The sequence below is a fragment of the Zalophus californianus genome, chromosome 16 (assembly GCF_009762305.2).
Source record: "Zalophus californianus isolate mZalCal1 chromosome 16, mZalCal1.pri.v2, whole genome shotgun sequence".
NCBI lineage: Eukaryota > Metazoa > Chordata > Mammalia > Carnivora > Otariidae > Zalophus > Zalophus californianus.
The window spans coordinates 33,069,389-33,090,998 of NC_045610.1; positions in this window are offsets into that span (position 1 = coordinate 33,069,389).

Sequence of the window (21,610 nt, forward strand, 5' to 3'; positions counted from 1 at the left end):
CACAGTGTCATTTGTTCACCTCCTCTTCCAAACTGTTATTTTGATAAAGCCTCCATGAATGTTATTTTCAGGTTATTTTACATTTGCCTTTTCTTCCCTACAAATCACTTCTTAACAAGTACACCAATGCTCATAGCTGCCATACTGCTAATTATTTATACCTACCTATAATATTAATATTTTTCTGCTCAGCACTCTTATCTACATATTAATTTTTCTAGACTTCTAGAGTTCATTTCCACTTAGAGAATATTTTCAATAAATTCTTTCAGACAGAGTTCATAGTAGCAACATTTTAAAAGGTTTCTATATCGAAACATATCTTTACTTTTTCCTTCATACTTGAATGATAGTTCTGAAAAGGAGTGGAAGATAAAGGTTTATCTGGGATGGAGTAGAGTTTTTCAATATATTCTGCCATTTTCAAAACTTTTTGCCTTTTATTATAGATATAAATTACCTCAAAACACCATCATCTTTTCTGACTACAATGGCCAATCTAGAAGCTGATCTCTTGTGATACCCAGTTTTAGAAAAGAAAAACAAACAAAACAAACAAGAAAGAAAAAAAAAATGTACTCTTGGGTTTTACCTGGAAGCAAATACTAGTAGTAACAGCAGCTCTGAACTGTAGGAGGTGGTTAGCTGGGCTGCAGTTAGTTCCTCCACTCATTGTATCTCATAGAACACAGATCACAAAAACATCAGTGATGAAGTATATCATTATTTCACAAACAGCTACAAACAAAAATTGCTGCCAATTGACATTGCATGATTGTAAGACACTTTTAGATTATTAAATATTAACATGTGAAAAATTCTAAAGCTAAGAATTGATGAAATATAATTACCTGGTTGACTGCTCACATCTCTCTTTTCTCTCCCCCTGGCTTTTGCTCTAGGGTATCTTGGAGGAGCTATTCCTGGGAATTTCTGTGGAAAAGCATTCTTGTTCTTGAAGTCCTCCTCTTTTGCTACCTTCCTTAATTCTGTTAGATTCACTGTCAATCTTATTCCATTTGCTTTTTAATTTCCCCAAATTCCTAATGAATGTGATTGTGGCAACTCTTCTAGTCTACAAGTGAGGCTGTAGATTTGTTTTTACATGTATTCTGTCATACTGACCCATATTGAACAATAACCAGACTTTTTAAAAATATTGTTTCTGAATATTCTTATTTCAATTGTGTATACTGTGCTTCTCTTCCCATTCTCCTCTTTCCTTCATACAGTGCATCAGGTAATGAGCCAACAGTGATTTTCGTCTCAGGGAGATGAGATTTTATTCCTCTAGGCAAAATTTTATTTTAAAATAAAGGCAGTCAAATTCCTCAGCCAGGAGTTCAGGTTTTCATAATTAACACTAAAACACAGGCATCCATTAATTCAAAACTTACACAATACCAACAGCTAAGCAAGGAAGTATAACTCTACACTTTCTACAACACTTTCTGCCTGGAACATGTTGTAGCTACCAGCAACCTACCTCTCTATTCAATCCAGAATATAAATTATATGGACAGAAATAAGTTTTAAATATGTTTTTTTCTCAAACCTTGTGTTTATCTTGGGACTGTTAGTGCAGAACCCCTAGGGACATGATACTTAGCTATGCCTTCTCAACCCCCAGAGGATGTCTCAATTGGACCTCAGGAATTTATAAACATCAAACTACTCCATGTAAACACTCTTTCCTTTGGAAGTAGTTTTCTATACCATTTTGATTGATTCTTTCAATGCTTATCTTTCCAAAGTCTGTTCTTATTTATTTATATTGTTCCTCATTTACTAAAAACTTACTTATCATAGAAAATCCATACAATTTAAAATACTTTAAGAAATTTGGTGGAGGGAGAAGGGATATAGATGTCAAAATAAAATCAAGCCAAGGATAAATTTAGTACAAAAAAAGAACATTCTAAAAATGTTCTTGGAAAGGTTAGGAATAGATCACAAATGTGGCTATTGAACAGGTTAAAATGATTAGTCTGAATGAATGTTGTAGCTGAGTGGACATGCTTTGATTAGTATCTGTGCTCTCCTACTTACTACCTAAAACCTTGAACATGTTTCTAAACCTGCCCAAGCTCTGGTTTCCTTATTCTAGATAGATGTTAGATAAAATGACATTTTTGCATAGGTTTGTTACAAAGTTTAAATTAGGTAATGAATCTGAACCCCTTGGTAGTTTCTGACACATAATTAAAGCTCCATAAATATTAGCTATTACTAATATTACTGTGTTTGAAATAAAAATGTAGATATGAGCAGCACTTAGTTAAAATGCCAGACACTTTTGTTTAATATAAAAGTGATAGCCTCATTTTAGAACAGATATATTGCTTAATTCTTAGACTTTAGGTATAATTAGCTATTATGAATTTAGCAAAGTTCTACAAAACTGTAGAGTATTGTAACTCAAAGTACAAACTAATTTGAACTGCACTTCATAATACCAAAGAATGCAATTGAAACAACTCTATAGAAAGAACACAATAAAAACAGATTCATAGTTGGCATTATATTCTCTGATCTCCTTTGATAATAGTAAAAGAAAAATGCTATCAAGGTTAGTCAACTGCCATTTAAGAAGACATTTACATGTATAATTACAATTTGGGATAGCTTTATAAAATATTGTTGTATCGATTCTCTAAAACACATAATGAATTTTTATGTAATTGACTTCAAGTTCACAATGTCATAAATGAGTTGAATTCAAGGGGTAGTGGGGCATAAAGTGTAGCACAGAACAAGTTCAGAAAAGGATAGGTTTCCATTATCAATTCAATCACAGGAAATGATGAATAGAAAATGTAGGTTCATAATGGATGAATCAGTGAAGTATCTGGATGAACGTTGAGTTTTTAAAATTATTGTGGTAAAAAACATATACAATTTACCATCTTAACCATTTTAAGTGTACAGTTCAGTGGTGTTAAAAACAATAATAATGTTGTCCTACCATTCTCACCTTCTTTCCATCTACTCATTAAGCAATAACTCCTTCCTCCTTTCTCCTCAGTCCCTGGCAACCACCATTCTACTTTCTGTCTCTATGACTTTGACTGCTCTAAGAACTTCATTAAATGGGATCATGCAACATTTATCTTTTTGTAACTGGCTTATTTCACTTAGCATAATGTCCTTAAGCTTCACCCATTTTGTAGCATATGTCAGAATTTTCTTCCTGTTTAAGGCTAACCAATATTCCAATACATGTTTTTATACCACATCTTGCTTATCCATTTATTCTTTCATGAACACCATGTTGCTTCCATATTTTAGCTATTGTGAATAATGCTACTATGACCATGGGTGTGCAATATCTCTTAGAATCCCTGCTTTCAATTCTTTTGAGTGTACACCCAGACATGGAATTATGGGATCATATAATTCTATCTTTTGTTTTTTGAGGAACTGCCATAATGTTTTCCACAGTCATTATAGCATTTTACATTCTCACCAACGGTTTACAAGGATTTCTATTTCTTTACATTCTCACCGACACTTGCTATTTTTTTGTTTTAATACTAGCCATTCTAATGGGTGTGAGGTCCTATCTCATTTTTTATTGCCTTCCCTGATTATTAGTGATGTTGGGTATCTTTTCATGTTCTTATTGGACATTTGTCTCTCCTTTAGAAAATGTCTATTCAAGCTCTTTGCTCATGTGTGGTTCAAACTATTTGTTTATTTGTTGTTGAGTTTTTAGGAGTTGTTTATATATATTGGATATTAATCCCTTACCAGATTTATAGTTTGCAAATAATTTATCTCATTGTGAGTTGCTTTTGTACTCTGTTGACAGTGATAGCGTCTTTTGACACACTTTTTAAAAAATTTTCAAAATTTCTGTTTTTTTCTTTTGTGGCTGTACCCTTGCTGCATACACAAGAAACTACTGTCAAATCAAATGTTGTACAGCTTTTGTTCTATATTTTCTTCTAAGAGTTTTATAGTTTTAAAACTGCACTTAGATTTTTTTTGGTCAATTTTGAGTTAATTTTTGTATTAGCCAAGGTTTCAACTTCATTCATTTGCATGTGGTCATCTAGTTTTCTGAGCACAATTGAAAGACTGTCTTTTGCCCCACTAAATGGTCTTGGCACTCTTGTCAAAAATCATCTGACCATATATGTAAGAGCTTATTTCTCAGCTCTCCATTCTATTCCATTGGTCTATTTGAGGTCCCTGGAGATTCCATATGAATTTTAGAATAGATGTTTTCTATTTCTTTTAAATATATCATTGATATTGTGATAGGGCTTATAGTGAATTTTACATCACTTTGAGTAGTATTGATAATATTAAGTTTTCCAATCCATTAATATGTGATGTGTCTCGTTTTTAAGTCTTTTAAATTTCTTTTTTTTATTTAAATTCAATTAGCCAGCATATAGTACATCATTAGTTTTTGATGTGGTGTTCAATGATTCATTAGTTGCGTATAACACCCAGTGCTCATCTCATCACATGCCCTCCTTAACGTCCATCACCCAGTTACCCCATCCCCCCACTGACCTCCCTTTGTGCAACCCTCAGTTTGTTTCCTGGAGTCAAGAGTCTCTCATGGTTTGTCTCCCTCTCTCATTTCTTCCCATTCAGTTTTTCCCCCCTGCCCCTATTATCCTCTGCACTATTTCTTATATTCCATATATGATTGAAACCATATGATAATTTTCTTTCTCTGATTGACTTATTTCATTTAGCATAATACCCCCAGTTCCATCCATGTCAATGTAAATGGTAGGTATTCATCCTTTCTGATGATATGGGAAGACTTTCTTCTACTATTTTGATATTTGTTTTCCCCATGTTTTATAGCTTTTTCTTGTCTTTGGTTTCCTGTATTACTTCCTTATCTTGTATTCAGTTGATTTTTTTAGTAAAATGTTTATATTCCTTTCTCATTTCTTTTTGTGTATATTCTGTAGCTATTTTCATTTTGGTTACCATGAGGATTACATTTAACATTTACCATGAGGATAACATTTAATTTAGAGTATTAGTTATAATACTCTAAAATGAATTTATACTTGCTTAACTTCAATAACATAAAAACTGCTCCTTTACAGCTCTATCCCTACTCCTTTTAGTTGTGATGTTACACAATTAAATCTTTATACATGTGTGTCCCAAAATATAAACCAATAATTCTTTTAAATGCATTAGTCTCATAATTTATGTAGAAAATAAAATGTGGAGTTACAAACCAAAATTATGATAATATTAGCATTTAGATTAATTATTTTTTAAATGTATTAGATTTTTAAACCATATAGAAAATAAAAAGTGGAGTTATATCCTATTGTTACAATAAAATTAGCTTCATTTGCCCATATGATTTCAAGTCACTGTCTAGTTTCTTTCATTTCAACCTGCAAGACTCCCTTTTCTTGCATGACAGACCTAATAACAACCAACTCCTTCAGCTTTTGTTTATTCTCCCAAGTTTAATTTTACCCACACTTTCAAAAGATGGTTTTGCCAGATATAGGTTCTTGATTGAGGTGGGGGTTGTTTTGTTTTGTTTTGTTAAGCACTTTGCATATATTGGCTCATTGCCTTCTGGTCTACAATTTTTTTTGAGAAATTGACTCATATTATTGAGAATCCCTTGTATGTGATGAATCCCTTTTATCTTGCTGTTTTAAAGATTCTCTCTTTGTCTTTTATCTTTTGGAAGTTGAATTATAATGTGTCTCAGTATGGGTCACTACTTTCATTTTGGAGTTTGTTGAATTTCTTGGGTATTTATATTCATATCTTTCATCAAACTTGGCATATTTTCATCCGTTATTTCTTCAGATATTCTCTCTGTCCCCCCCTTCTCTCTTCTTTTGGGCTCCCACAGTGAAATATTCATCCATGTGATGGTATCACAGAAGTCCCTTAGGTTCTGTCCACTTTTCTTCAATCTTTTTTCCTTTGTTCTTAGACTTGACCTTTGGTCTTTGTTCTTTTCTGTTTCTTTGTACCCCTTGTGATGTTTGTTTGTTTGTTTGTTTGTTTGTTTGTTTTTGGAAACTGAACATTTGAATCTAATAATGTAGCAACTCTAGAAATCAGATTCTTCCCCTTTCCCAGGGTCTAATGCTTTTGTTTTTGCTATTTTTTTGTTGTTATAGGCTGCCTCTGTGCTGAAGAGTAGCCTGAGCTGTAAATTTAAGGTCCTTTTAGGTGTATTCTTACGCTGCATTTTCTGTGTATGTACGTGACTTTCTAATTTCCCCCATATATGTAGTTGCTTTTAAATATCCTAGTCTTTAATGTCTGGCTTCAAAATTTGGAAACAAACCAAAAAAAAAAAAAATGAAAGGGGAGGGGAAAGGGTGCCAGTCCTCAAAATCCCTTGGAAGTCACTTCTGCTGGAGGGGAGAGGGGCTTGCATCATTGGAGGGAGGTGCAAAAACAATGACTGTCCACCATTTAATTTGCACCTCTGAGATTAAAAGTAGCATTCAGTAAGTCGGAGGGGAAGAAGGACCATTAGAGACGATGGACTCTGAAAAACAAACTGAGAGTTCTAGAGGGGAGGGGGGTAAGGGGATGGGTTAGCCTGGTGATGGGTATTAAAGAGAGCACATTCTGCGTGGAGTACTGGATGTTATGCACAAACAATGAATCATGGAACACTACATCAAAAACTAATGATGCAATGTATGGTGATTAACATAACAATAAAAATTATTTAAAAATAATAAAATAAACAAAAATAATAAAAGTAGCATTCAGTGATCAGAGCACTGATTTACAATATTTGAAGGACAAGATTATTTTTCCCCACCCTGGCTCCTGAAAGCTGCTCCAGGAACACATGCATAGGTTACCTGCCATGGGGACTGAAGAGTGGAATATGGCTAGTTGCTACTGTGATAAGACCCGAAATTGGTGGAAATTAACTGCAATTTACTGTCCAACACTTCCTCTGGAAGTTGCAAGCCTTCAATAGACTCCAGAGTTCTAAAATAGTTATATCAGACAATTTTGCCAGTGCTATTGTTATCTAGGTGTGGAGACAGATTCCTAGTGCTTTCTACTCTACAATCTTCCCAGAATCCTCAATAACCCTAGAGTTTTTGTTAACTGATAGTTCTCTGGTTGGGAAAGTATTTCTTTCTTTCTGTTTTTTTAAAGGCTTTTTTTTTTATTTGAGAGAGCAAGAATGAGAGAGAGAGAGTACATGAGAGTGGGGGAGGGTCAGAGAGAGAAGCAGGCTCCTCGCTGAGCAGGGAGCCCGATGCGGGACTCGATCCCGGGATTCCGGGATCATGACCTGAGCCGAAGGCAGTCGCTTAACCAACTGAGCCACCCAGGCGCCCGTATTTCTTATTTAAATTATAAAATTCTTCTGATATTTAAAATGGAGTTTTTTTTTATCTTTTCTCTCTCTCTCTCTCTTTTTTTTTTTTTTTTACTTAGACCTGGAAGAATCCAACTATTTGTGACAAATCGTGGTTTTGATTAGTAGAAAAGTATTCCTTAATAGAACGCAAATTAGTGGGCTAAATATACCCTATGGAACTACTAAAATTTGGTAGGAATTGCCTAATCATTCTGAAAATCTGCACTATAAGTTTGTTTGGGTTTGGTAAATTTGATAGGAATTGCCTAATCATTCTGAAAATCTGCATTGTAAATTTGTTAATGACATCTTCATAAGCTTGATTTCCTATAATAATTCTATTGAAGGGGGCAGAGCAAGATGGCGGAGGAGTAGGAGACCTAGATTTCGTCTGGTTTCAGGAATTCAGCTGAATAGGGATCAAACCATTCTGAACACCTACGAACTCAACAGGAGATCAAAGAGGAGAGTAGCAACAACTATCTGAACAGAGAAGTGACCACCTACTGGAAGGTAGGACGTGCGGAGAAGTGAATCCGAGGAGATATTCGGGAGGATAGATGGCGGGGGAGGGGCCTCCGCCGGCCGCTTCTGGCAAGTGCTAGAGCCCTGGAGCACAAAAACGGAACTGTTAGAAGTCGGCTCCGCTGAGGGACGTCGCTGCAGTGGCTAGGCAGGGGGTGGAATCCTCCCGGGACAGTGTGGTCTCAGGACCCTTGGGGTCACAGAAAGACCGGGGGAGCCTGAGTGCGCCAGAGCTCCCAGGTATCGGAGTGGGGAAGCCGGCTGCAGAGATGGAGCCGAGGCGCGGGCTCTCAGCTCGGGGTTGCCATAAACTGTGATCCGCGGCCCAGTCGGGCCACTGCTCCTGCAGCAGGGACGCAACAAGCGGCAGATCCGGGGAGACTCCCCTTCCTTCCCGGGGAGGAGCGGCACGGGAGCGCACCGCAGGGATCTGCTGGGTTTGGAGACTTCACACGGGGTCAGGAGCCAGAGAGAGAAACACTCGGTCACAGGCCGGGTGAGCACAGAGTGTGGCCGGAGACCGGGGACAAGGGAGTGACTGCTTTTCTCTGGGGGCGCACTGAGGAGCGGGGCCCCGAGTTCTCAGCTCCTCCGGGTGGAGATTGGGAGGCCACTATTTTTTGCCCTGGTCCTCCAAGGCTGTATGCAGAGCTTGCAGGGAACAAAAGCTCCTGAGATCAAACCCGAGCAGCTTGCTTAGCCCGGACCGACAAGGGCGGGGCAATTCCACTCCGACAAAGACATTTGGAAACCACAGCAACAGGCCCCTCCCCCAGAAGATCAGCACAAACAGCCAGCAAGCCAAGACCAAGTTTACCGATCAAGGAGAATGGGAGAACTCCAGCGCTAGAGGAATACTACACATAGAATTCATGGCTTTTTTTTACCAAGATTCATTAGTTCATCAAAGTTAATTTTTGTTAACTCTTTTTTTTCTTTTTCCCTTTTTCAACCAATATCTTATCAATCTCTTTTTAAAAAAAAAAATTTTTATTTTTCATTTTTAGAGTCATATTTTATCCCTTCATAGTAGTTACCCTTATTTTTGGCATATATATATATAAGTTGTTCTCTCTTTAAAATTTTGAGATACAGTTTCTTCTAACAGATAAAAATATACCCTAAATCACTAGTGTATGGCTCTGTTCTAGTCTCCTGCCTGATCACATTCTCTCACTTTTTTCTTTTTTTTTTTAATCTACTTTCTTTTTTCAAACAACTTCTTATCCTATCAAGTCCTTTTATAAAATCTTTTATAATTTTCATCTTTACAGTCATCTTCTATCCCTTCATTGTATCAACCCTTATTTTGTACATATATGTCTTTCTTCCTTTAAAATTTTAGGAGGCACTTTTTTCTAACAGACCAAAATACGCCCAAAATCTAGTGTGTGGCACTGATCTATGCACTAGCCTGATCATATTTGATCACATTCTGCTTTTTTTGTATTGTTCTGTTTTTGTTTTTATCTTTTTTTTTCTTTTCTTTTTTTTTTCTCTTTCTTTTTTCTTTCTTTCCCTTTCTTTTCCCCTGGTTTCAGATCTTTTCTGATTTGTATACAGTATATTTGCTGGGGACGTTGTAAACCTGTTACCATTTTGTTCTCTCATTCATCTATTCTCCTCTGGACAAAATGACAAGACGAAAAAAATCACCTCAGCAAAAAGAACAAGAGGTAGTACCGTCAGCCAGGGACCTACTCAATACGGACATTAGTACGATGTCGGACCTAGAGTTCAGAATCATGACTTTAAAGATACTAGCTGGGCTTGAAAAAAGCGTGGAAGTTATTAGAGAAACCCTTTCTGGAGAAATAAAAGAACTAAAGTCTAACCAAGTCGAAATCAAAAAGGCTACTGATGAGGTGCAATAAAAAATGGGGGCACTAACTGCTAGGATAAATGAGGCAGAAGAGAGAATCAGTGATATAGAAGACCAAATGATGGAAAATAAAGAGGCTGAGAAAAAGAGGGAGAAACAACTACAGGATCACGAGGGCAGAATTCGAGAGATAAGTGATACAATAAGACGAAACAACATTAGAATAATTGGGATCCGAGAAGAAGAAGAAGGAGAGAGAGGGGCAGAAGGTATATTGGAGCAAATAATAGCAGAGAACTTCCCTAATGTGAGGAAGGAAACAGGCATCAAAATCCAGGAGGCACAGAGAACCCCTCTCAAAATCAATAATAATAGGTCAACACCCCGACATCTAATAGTAAAACTTACGAGTCTCAGAGACAAAGAGAAAATCCTGAAAGCAGCTCGGGAGAAGAGATATGTAACCTACAATGGTAAAAATATTAGATTGGCAACAGACCTATCCACAGAGACCTGGCAGGCCAGAAAGGACTGGCAAGATATCTTCAGAGCACTAAACGAGAAAAATATGCAGCCAAGAATACTATATCCAGCTAGGCTGTCATTGAAAATAGAAGGAGAGATCAAAAGCTTCCAGAACAAACAAAAAATAAGGAATTTGCAAACACGAAACCAGCCGTCCAAGAAATATTGAAAGGGGTCCTCTAAGCAAAGAGAGAGCCTAAAAGCAGCAAAGATCAGAAAGGAACACAGACAACATACAGTAACAGTGACCTTACAGGCAATACAATGGCACTAAATTCATACCTTTCAATAGTTAACCTGAATGCAAATGGGCTCAATGCCCCAATCAAAAGACACAGGCTATCAGATTGGATTAAAAAACAAGACCCATACATATGCTGCCTGCAAGAGACACATTTTAGACCCAAAGACACCACCAGATTGAAAGTGAGGGGGTGGAAAACCATTTACCATGCTAATGGACACCAAAAGAAAGCTGGGGTGGCGATCCTTATATCATACAAATTAGATTTTAAAACAAAGACTGTAATAAGAGATGAGGAAGGACACTATATCCTACTTAAAGGGTCTATCCAACAAGAAGACCTAACAATTGTAAATATCTATGCCCCGAACATGGGAGCAGCCAATTATATAGGGCAATTAATAACAAAAGCAAAGAAACACATTGACAACAATACAATAATAGTGGGGGACTTTAACATCCCCCTGACTGAAATGGACAGATCATCTAAGCAAAGGATAAACAACGAAATAAAGACTTTAAATGACACACTGGACCAAATGGACTTCACAGACATATTCAGAACGTTCCATCCCAAAGCAACGGAATACACATTTTTCTCTAGTGCCCATGGAACATTCTCCAGAATTGATCACATCCTAGGTCATAAATCAGGTCTCAACCGGTACCAAAAGATTGGGATCATTCCCTGCAAATTTTCAGACCACAATGCTCTGAAACTAGAACTCAATCACAAGAGGAAAGTCGGAAAGAACTCAAATACATGGAAGCTAAAGAGCATCCTACTAAAGAATGAATGGGTCAACCAGGAAATTAAAGAAGAATTTAAAAAAATCATGGAAACCAATGAAAATGAAAACACAACTGTCCAAAATCTTTGGGATACAGCAAAGGCAGTCCTGAGAGGAAAGTATATAGCAATACAAGCCTTTCTCAAGAAACAAGAAAGGTCTCAAATACACAACCTAACCCTACACCTAAAGGAGCTGGAGAAAGAACAGCAAATAAAGCCTAAACCCAGCAGGAGAAGAGAACTCATAAAGATCAGAGCAGAAATCAATGAACTAGAAACCAAAAGAACAGTAGAACAGATCAACGAAACTAGGAGCTGGTTCTTTGAAAGAATTCACAAGATTGATAAACCCCTGGCCAGACTGATCAAAAAGAAAAGAGAAATGACCCAAATCAACAAAATCATGAATGAAAGAGGAGAGATCACAACCAACACCAAAGAAATACAAACAATTATAAGAACATATTACGAGCAACTCTATGCCAGCAAATTAGATAACCTGGAAGAAATGGGTGCATTCCTAGAGATGTATCAACTACCAAAACTGAACCAGGAAGAAATAGAAAACCTGAACAGACCTATAACCACTAAGGAAATTGAAGCAGTCATCAAAAATCTCCCAAGAAACAAAAGCCCAGGGCCAGATGGCTTCCCAGGGGAATTCTATCAGACATTTCAAGAAGAATTAATACCTATTCTCCTGAAACTGTTCCAAAAAATAGAAATGGAAGGAAAACTTCCAAATTCATTTTATGAGGCCACCATTACCTTGATCCCAAAACCAGACAAAGATCCCATCAAAAAGGAGAATTACAGACCAATATCCTTGATGAACATGGATGCAAAAATTCTCACCAAAATACTAGCCAACAGGATCCAACAGTACATTAAAAGGATTATTCACCACGACCAAGTGGGATTTATCCCTGGGCTGCAAGACTGGTTCAACATCCGCAAATCAATCAACGTGATACAATACATTAACAAAAGAAAGAACAAGAATCATATGATCCTCTCAATAGATGCAGAAAAAGCATTTGACAAAGTACAGCATCCTTTCTTGATCAAAGCTCTTCAGAGTATAGGGATAGAGGGTACATACCTCAATATCATAAAAGCCATCTACGAAAAACCTACAGCGAATATCATTCTCAATAGGGAAAAGCTGAGAGCATTTCCCCTAAGGTCAGGAACGCGGCAGGGATGTCCACTCTCACCACTGCTATTCAACATAGTATTAGAGGTCCTAGCCACAGCAATCAGAAAACAAAAAGAAATCAAAGGCATCCAAATCGGCAAAGAGGAAGTCAAACTCTCACTCTTTGCAGATGATATGATACTTTATGTGGAAAAGCCAAAAGACTCCACCCCACAACTGCGAGAACTCTACAGGAATTCAGTCAAGTAGCAGGCTATAAAATCAATGCACAGAAATCAGTGGCATTCCTATACACCAACAACAAGACAGAAGAGAGACAAATCAAGGAGTCGATCCCATTCACAATTGCACCCAAAACCATAAGATACCTAGGAATAAATTTAACCAAAGAGGCAAAGGATCTGTACTCAGAAAACTATAAATACTCAGGAAAGAAATTGAAGAAGACACAAAGAAATGGAAAAAACGTTATGCTCATGGATTGGGAGAACCAACATTGTGGAGATGTCAAAGCTACCTAGAGCAATCTACACATTCAATGCAATCCCCATCAAAATACCATCCACTTTTTTCAAAGAAATGGAACAAATAATCCTAAAATGTGTATGGAACCAGAAGAGACCCCGAATAGCCAGAGGAATCTTGAAAAAGAAAAGCAAAGCTGGCGGCATCACAATTCCGGACTTCCAGCTCTATTACAAAGCTGTCATCATCAAGACAGTATGGTACTGGCACAAAAACAGACACATAGATCAATGGAACAGAATCGAGAGCCCAGAAATGGACCCTCAACTCTATGGTCAACTTATCTTTGACAAAGCAGGAAAGAATGTTCAATGGAAAAAAAGACAGTCTCTTCAACAAATGGTGTTGGGAAAATTGGACAGCCACATGCAGAAGAATGAAACTGGACCATTTCCTTACACCACACACAAAAATAGACTCCAAATGGTTGAAAGACCTACACGTGAGACAGGAGTCCATCAAAATCCTAAAGGAGAACACAGGCTGCAACCTCTTCGACCTCAGCCACAGCAACTTCTTCTAGAAACATCACCAAAGGCACAGGAAGCCAGGGCAAAAATGAACTATTGGGATTTCATCAAGATAAAAAGCTTTTGCACAGCAAAAGAAACAGTCCACAAAACCGAAAGACAACCGACAGAATGGGAGAAAATATTTGCAAATGACATATCAGATAAAGGGCTAGTATCCAAAATCTATAAAGAACTTATCAAACTCAACACCCAAAGAACAAATAATCCAATCAAGAAATGGGCAGAAGACATGAACAGACATTTTTCCAAAGAAGACATCCAAATGGCCAACAGGCACATGAAAAAGTGCTCAACATTGCTCGGCATCAGGGAAATCCAAATCAAAACCTCCATGAGATACCACCTCACACCAGTCAGAATGGCTAAAGTTAACAATCAGGGAACAACAGATGTTAGCGGGGATGTGGAGAAAGGGGAACCCTCCTACACTCTTGGTGGGAATGCAAGCTGGTGCAACCCCTCTGGAAAACAGTATGGAGGTTCCTCAAACAGTTGAAATTAGAGCTACCATTCGATCTAGCAATTGAACTACTGGGTATTTACCCCAAAGATACAAATGTAGGGACCCGAAGGGGTACGTGCACCCCAATGTTTATAGCAGCAATGTCCACAATAGCCAAACTGTGGAAAGAGCCAAGATGTCCATCGACAGATGAATGGCTAAAGAAGAAGTGATATATATACACAATGGCATATTATGCAGCCATCAAAAGGAATGAGATCTTGCCATTTGCAACGACGTGGATGGAACTGGAGGGTGTTATGCTTAGTGAAATAAGTCAATCAGAGAAAGACATGTATCATATGACTTCACTGATATGAGGAATTCTTAATCTCAGGAACAAACTGAGGTTTGCTGGAGTGGTCGGGGGTGGGAGGGATGGGGTGACTGAGTGATAGACATTGGGGAGGTTATGTGCTACGGTGAGCGCTGTGAATTGTGTAAGACTGTTGAATCACAGATCTGTACTTCTGAAACAAATAACACAACATATTTTAAGAAAAAAGAAAAAGAAGAAGATAGGAGGAGAGGAAGAATGAAGGGGAGTAAGTCAGAGGGGGAGAGGAACCAGGAGAGATGATGGACTCTGAAAAAGAAACTGAGGTTTCTAGAGGGGAGGAGGGTAGGGGGATGGGTTAGCCTGGTGATGGGTATTAAAGAGGGCACATTCTGCATGGAGCACTGGGTGTTATGAACAAACAATGAATCATGGAACACTACACCAAAACAAATGATGTAATATATGGTGATTAACATAACAATAAAAAATAAAAAAATAAAAAAATAAATAATAATTCTATTGAATCCAGCATTCTTTATTCTTCTTTACTTAATGACATATATGAAAAACAGTGGTAAGGAATATCCATTGCTTCTGGCTTTGGGGTATAGCTAAATATGGATTATGTACATGAGAACTTAAACAATCTACTAGAAATTTAGTTTAAAAAATTAATATATTAAATCACTATTAGCCTAGATTAGAGAATAATCTCAATCTCAGAACAAAACTATTTTTATGTGATAATACCTAGCATATTCTCACTTAAATCTTATCTAAATTTGACTTGCTTTCAAGTCTGATAGATAAAATTTACCATTTCATAGCCAAGAGGCTTTACCAGACTCTGGAGAAAAAGCAAAGATGAACAAGATATTGTCCTTAAATTTGAAGAAGTTCACATCTCTTATATCAAACAGAAATAGTTTTGATTCATACCCTAATACTGGGAAAATATCTCCATAAAACATAAACCACAATAATACATTGTTTTCCTGAATTATCAGCTTCTTTGTAAACTTAATATCATCAAGTCATCTGGTGCTTGTTTGAGGTGACAATATGTTAATGGAAAATATCAGTCCCATAAGTGACTTTACTATCTTCTTTCTGCTTGTTACCTATTGGAAAAGAAGTGTTTTTCATGTTTGGATTAACAGATAAATTAGTGTCCAGAGTTCATTCTGAATGCAAATATTCCATTGTTTTGGCCACAACTATAATCTGGCTCAAGTAAAGAAACTATACAATTTTATGGATCAGAGATTATAGAAGGAAAATGGCATCTCCAGGCTTTGTGATCCAATTCTTGGTTTTATTTCTGGCTAGTAGGTGGATAAGGTAAAACACCAACAGTCTTCTGAAACCACCATTGGGTGAGACCCATCTTTTCTGATTTGTGTAGTATTCCTGTGGATAAATAAATAAATATTAAAAAGATTTATTTCTGGTTAAAAGTAATATATACATATATTTTTGATTTAAGCTGGCTCTGTTCCTGGGCCTAAATTTTAGTGAACATAAATATGACACAGATAATTTGTGAAAAATGCTTAGGAATGGGTCCTACCCATTGAGTTTTTGATTAGTAAAGCTAGCATAAATTTACTGTTTCTGATGTAGTTGAACTGAGTTTCAGATATTTGTGAAAAAAATAATTTTAAAAATAAGTAAAATGGACTGGTAGAAAGGAATAATTCAGAGACTAAGATCTAAACATATAGCTGCTATTTCACATATAGTTACAATGAGTGTTTTAAAAAAAAAGGAATTGATGACATTTGTTAAAGAATAGTAAAGCAGACTTTATTCAGAACCATTTGGACAGGGCAGGGAATGGTACAATGGGGTTTGGCAGTGGCAGCAGGAGAGACTGGAATCAATTCCAAATAATGGGAATTTACAGCTGGGGTAATTTACAGTGGGGGTGCATGTGTCAGTGGATGGAAAATTACTAAGAGAATTACTTATATCAGAGATGAGGGGGGATCCTGGCTAAACTGACCTAAGAAAATTCTTGCTGAAGGGATTTCTTCATAAATCACCTCGAAGACTGAAGGATGAGGAACCTGATCAGATATTGAGGGTGATCAGATATCAAGGATGGTCTATTCTAGCCAAATAGACTTAGCAGCATTCTTCCTAAAATTGAACAATGCAAAGACAATGCAAAGACAAATGCAAAAGCTCAAAAGTCAGAGCCTTTGAGAAGTGAATTCACAGGGACCAGAAAAATGTTTGGACAAGGAGAGCATCTTTGTCATTAGCAATTACAAAGAAAGCGTGACTGTACCCTCTCCATCATCATTGTTATAGAACCTCAAACTAGTTTAATAACCTTTTCATTAGAGGAACAAAATTTTTCCTGTGTGTATCATTCTATAGAGATAATCCCCATAACCTCATTTATCAGACATTTTTCTATAGAAAGAGAGCTGAGAGTAAATGATATAATGTGTTTGTTGGTGGGACTTTTAGAGTAATGTCAGCATCAATATAGGATTAAGAACAGACTTACTAAACCAGTGGATCTCAACTCTGGCTCCATACTGGAATCACTTGGAGAGCTTAAAACATGTATTGATACCTGAATAGACTTTTTGAATCACTATGTTGTACAACTAAAACTAATGTAACATTGTGTGTACTTTAATAAAAATAATTATGAAGGAAAAGATATCTATACATAGGTATAATTATGAAAAAAATAATTATGAAGAAAAAGAAATATGGAAATGTATATATTGATTTCCCAGAGATTCTAACTTAATTGACCTAGGGTACAGTTTGGGCATCACTTTTTAAAATATCCCAGGTTGTTCTAACATGTAGACAAATTTGGGACTATTGCTTGAAACCAATCCCTTGCCCCAACAAAAACAAATTTCCGACAATAGACAGTGATCATATTTCTTCACTAAATGCTCATAACTCCTTTAACAGTCATGTACTGTTTGTTAAGTAAGTTTTTAACTTACTTAACTACTTTCTAACAGATTATAAGTGTGTATTGTTTGTTTGGTTGGTTTGCTTGGAATTAACTCATTGTTACTAAATGCAGCCAAGTATCTTGTTTTGTTTCTTCTTCATGGCTTGGCTTCCAGTAAGAGTGAAATACAGTTGACACACACCTCTCTATTCTTTTAGAAGTACAGAATAAGACCAGCCCTAAAGAAGGACTGAAAGGTAGAATATTGACTTGGGTAGACAAGTTATTGTCAATTCTGAGCTCCTATTTTTTAATAGAGAGAAGGAAAATGACACCTTTATAATTAAATTTCTTGCTTCTTTCAGTTAGACAGGCTTCCTAAATTTGATGGTAAGGAGATAACTTTTCAATATTAAAAAAAAAAACCTCAGGTACAACTCAATTTTTGCATGCCATGAAACAAAATATGTTGAAAGGGGTGCATTTTTAAATTAAAGAAGTCCATTAGGAATTTTGTGATGTCTTGTTGAAAAAAAATTGTGACAAACTGAAATCTTTCGAGACTTTTCTTTTTCCTTTGTCATCATCTTTATATATCTCAATTCTTGGTTGTACTATCAATTTATGTTTTCTAAAGTTTTATGGAAATTCCTTGAAGTGAACATTACATAAAAATATATGAAATACTCAACTAAATACTTCCAAAATTTTATACATCTTCAATAAATTTATAAGCATGTAATAAAATTGAGTGTTTTTCCAGAAATACATTCTTGGCACAAAGAGGGATACATGAGAATTCAGTATTAGCAACCTTTAATTTGTTAAAATTCTGTTTCTTATTTTCTAAAAATTATAAAGGATAATTTATAAGTTTGCCTCCATAAATCCTCTAGGACTTCAAAGTTGAGAAAAGTCACTTAATCTCTTTGTGCCTCGGTTGTCTCAACCATTATATGAGGACAATCATAGATTTGTAGTGAGGTTTGATTGAACTAATATGGAAAGACATCTTGTGACCCAGTATCAATGTTCTAGTAATTTCTGCATTGCATTGGCCTTCGGCACTATTAGAAAAGTAAGGTCTTGGCTGTATAAAATGATTCATAAGAAACACAGGAGAAAAGGAATCTAAGCTTAGTAGCAGACAAATATTGGCTGCAGATGACTAAATATTGTAAACAACCTCTAACTTCCAGAAAATGTTCTTTGTAGAAAACATCTAATTAAAATTCAAAAGTAGCTACAAGACTTTCACATTTGGGAAATTTGAAAGGTACTATTTTTTTTTTTTTTTTTTTTTTTTACCCCCAAGAGGATCAGAACTGCAGTCAGGACCTACCCATACTTTCAACTTTTCATCCATTTTCTGTAGATAAAAAGTGCTGTATCAAGGGTGTTAAGTTCATGGGTCAAACTCATCCCATCCATCAGCCTTCCTGAATTCAGGAATGGTCCTCTCATTCTGACCTCACCCAGATGGTGACTTGTTTTAATAGGGACTTCATAGTACTAAGCTCTCTTTTAAAGCAATTGATACATTTCTTAATCTGGAAAAGCATCTCTGAATCTAAATGTGTTATTTAATTTGTGAAATATAAAATCCCACAAATTCATAAACTTTTCTGAACTTAACATTCAGTATGTAAAGATATATAAGAAAAGATGGGCTTCATTTCAATGGAGGAAATAGAGAAACAACAAACATACAAAAATTTTCATTTGTTAAATTTAAATAATTGTTAGCAATTTGTTAAATGTTATACTTGAGGACAGATGAAGATTTTTTTTTAGAGTTTTTAAAAATTAATTTATTTGTCAGACAGGGAGAGAGAGAGCGAGTACAAATGGTGGGGGAGGGGCGGGCAACAGGCAGAGGGATTTGAGCAAGGAGCCCAGTGGAGGATTTGATCCCAGGAACCTGGGATCATGACCTGAGCTGAACGCAGACGCTTAACTGACTGAGCCACCCAGGCATCCCAAGATCAAGATTTACTACTAATGAAGAAGAGAGAAAAAGATTTTAGTACTCAGAAGACAGAAGTGACATCAATAATTTGCTTATTTGATCATGTAGTAGGCTGATAAAAGAACCACCCTAGGCTGTTTTTACCTCTGGAAAAACAGCTGGCAACATTTAAGAAAATAGCTTCTCCAAAGACTTATCCTTGAGCCACTATGATGAGCAGAACCCTCTTGCTTACCTGTGGCAGTCAGGTAGCATGCATGAGAAATAAACATACCGAAACTAGGAAAATTTGAGGTTGTTTGTTACTGCAGCATTTCCTAGCCCAGTCCTTCTCAAACCTTTGTGTGTATATGAATCATCTAAAAATATGTAAAATATAGACTTTGATTCAGTAGATCTGAGTACGAAGTTTGTATTAAAAAAAATGAGATCTCACCTCACACCTATCAGAATAGCTAAAATCAAAAACATAAAAAACAAGGGTTGGCAAGGATGTGGGGGGAAAAAAGGAACCCTCATGGGAATGCAAGCTGGTACAGCCACTGTGGAAAATATTATGGAGTTTTTCTTTAAAAAATTAAAAATAGAATAACCACATGGCCCATTAATTCCACTACTGGGTATTTACCAAAAGAATAGGAAAACACTAATTTGAAAAGATCTATGCACCCCGTTGTTCATTGCAGCATTATTTACAATAGCCAAAATATGGAAGCAACCCATGTGTCCATCAATAGATGAATGGATAAAGAAGATGTGATACGCGCGCGCGCACACACACACACACACACACACACACACACACACACACACACAGAAGAATATTACTTAGCCATAAAAAAGAATGAAATCTTGCCATGTGTAACAACATGGATAGATCTAGAAGATATAATCCTAAGTGAAATAAGTCAGAGAAAGAAAAATACCATATGATTTCACTCTTCTGTGGAATTTAAGAAACAAAACAAATGAACAAAGAAAAAAAAGAGACAAACAAAAAACAAACTCTTAAATATAAAGAATAAACTGGTGGTTACCAGAAGGGAGGTGATTGGGAGGATGGGAAAAATAGGTGAAGGGGATTAAGAGTACACTTACCATGATGAACACTGAGAAATGTATAGAATTGTTGAACTTTTATATTGTACACCTGAAACTAATATAACAATGCATGTCATTTATACAGGAATTTTTAAAAAATTAATTTAAAAAAAAGTCCCAGGTGATGCTGTTATTGCTGGTCCAAGAACCACACCTAGTCTATCTGATACACTGACAATGGTGAATTTTGAAACTAGCATTTTTACTCTAAGTTAGGGCTTATTTCCCAGTTCATAACCAGTGTATCACCTTGATTTTTGATCTACAGGTAGCAATCTTTAAGCATATTATAAAATCAATATCATAACTGAAATCATAACCAGCAGTTAAAAGGTGAAAAATGAAAAATAAAAGAGGGGCGCCTGTGTGGCTCAGTCGTTAAGTGTCTGCCTTCAGCTTGGGTCATGGTCCCAGGGTCCTGGGATCGAGCCCCGCATCAGGCTCCCTGTTCAGCGGGAAGCCAGCTTCTCCTTCTCCCACTCCCCCTGCTTGTGTTCCCTCTCTTGCTGTGTTTCTCTCTGTCAAATAAATAAATAAAATCTTTAAAAAAAGAAAAGAAAAAGAAAAGAATAAAATAGAGTAAAAAATTATCAGTTTCTTACAATAAGAGCAAATATGGTGGCTCTGAAAAATGTGTAACAGACAAAAATGTTTAAACTCAATAAATCACCAGATTTACTAACATTCAGAAATGGTTGGAAATGTTAAACTGATTATTATTCAATTTTTTTACACACAGCTGAACACATTTCCTAACTTTCCTTGCAGTTAGGTGTGGCAGGATGATTAGGTTCTAGCCAATGGGGTGTGTGGTAAAGTGTTGAATGATATTTTTATGCCTGATCTATCAATATTTCCAAATTTGATCTCCCAGGCTTTTATTCCTTTTTCCAGGTGGATGATGATACTTAGAGTGGTTTCATAAAACACTTTTCAATGATGACAGTGTCTCCATAAGTCTCACCAACTTAGAAACACCTTGATCTTGGTACAGCATGGACTATCTAGCTTAAACAATTTGTGTAAGCATTACAAAAAATCTGTAATGACATAACTGCTCTCAATTTATGGAATTTCCCCACTGCTTTGGAAAAAAACCCCATAGTACCTACTATATATCATGTCCTGAGTGACCTGACCTCTGGCTAGGGCTCAGACCTCGTTTTATGCCTCTCCCCAATTCTGTTCACCTGGGCTCCACTCACATTAACTGTCTTGCTGTTCTTTAACATACTGGGAATTCTCTTTCCAGAAATTTTGCACATGCCATTTCACCTGCCTGGAAAACTATTTACCTAGGTATTTACATGGCTTATGGTTATGCATCTATATACTTTCTGCCCAGATGTTTCTCT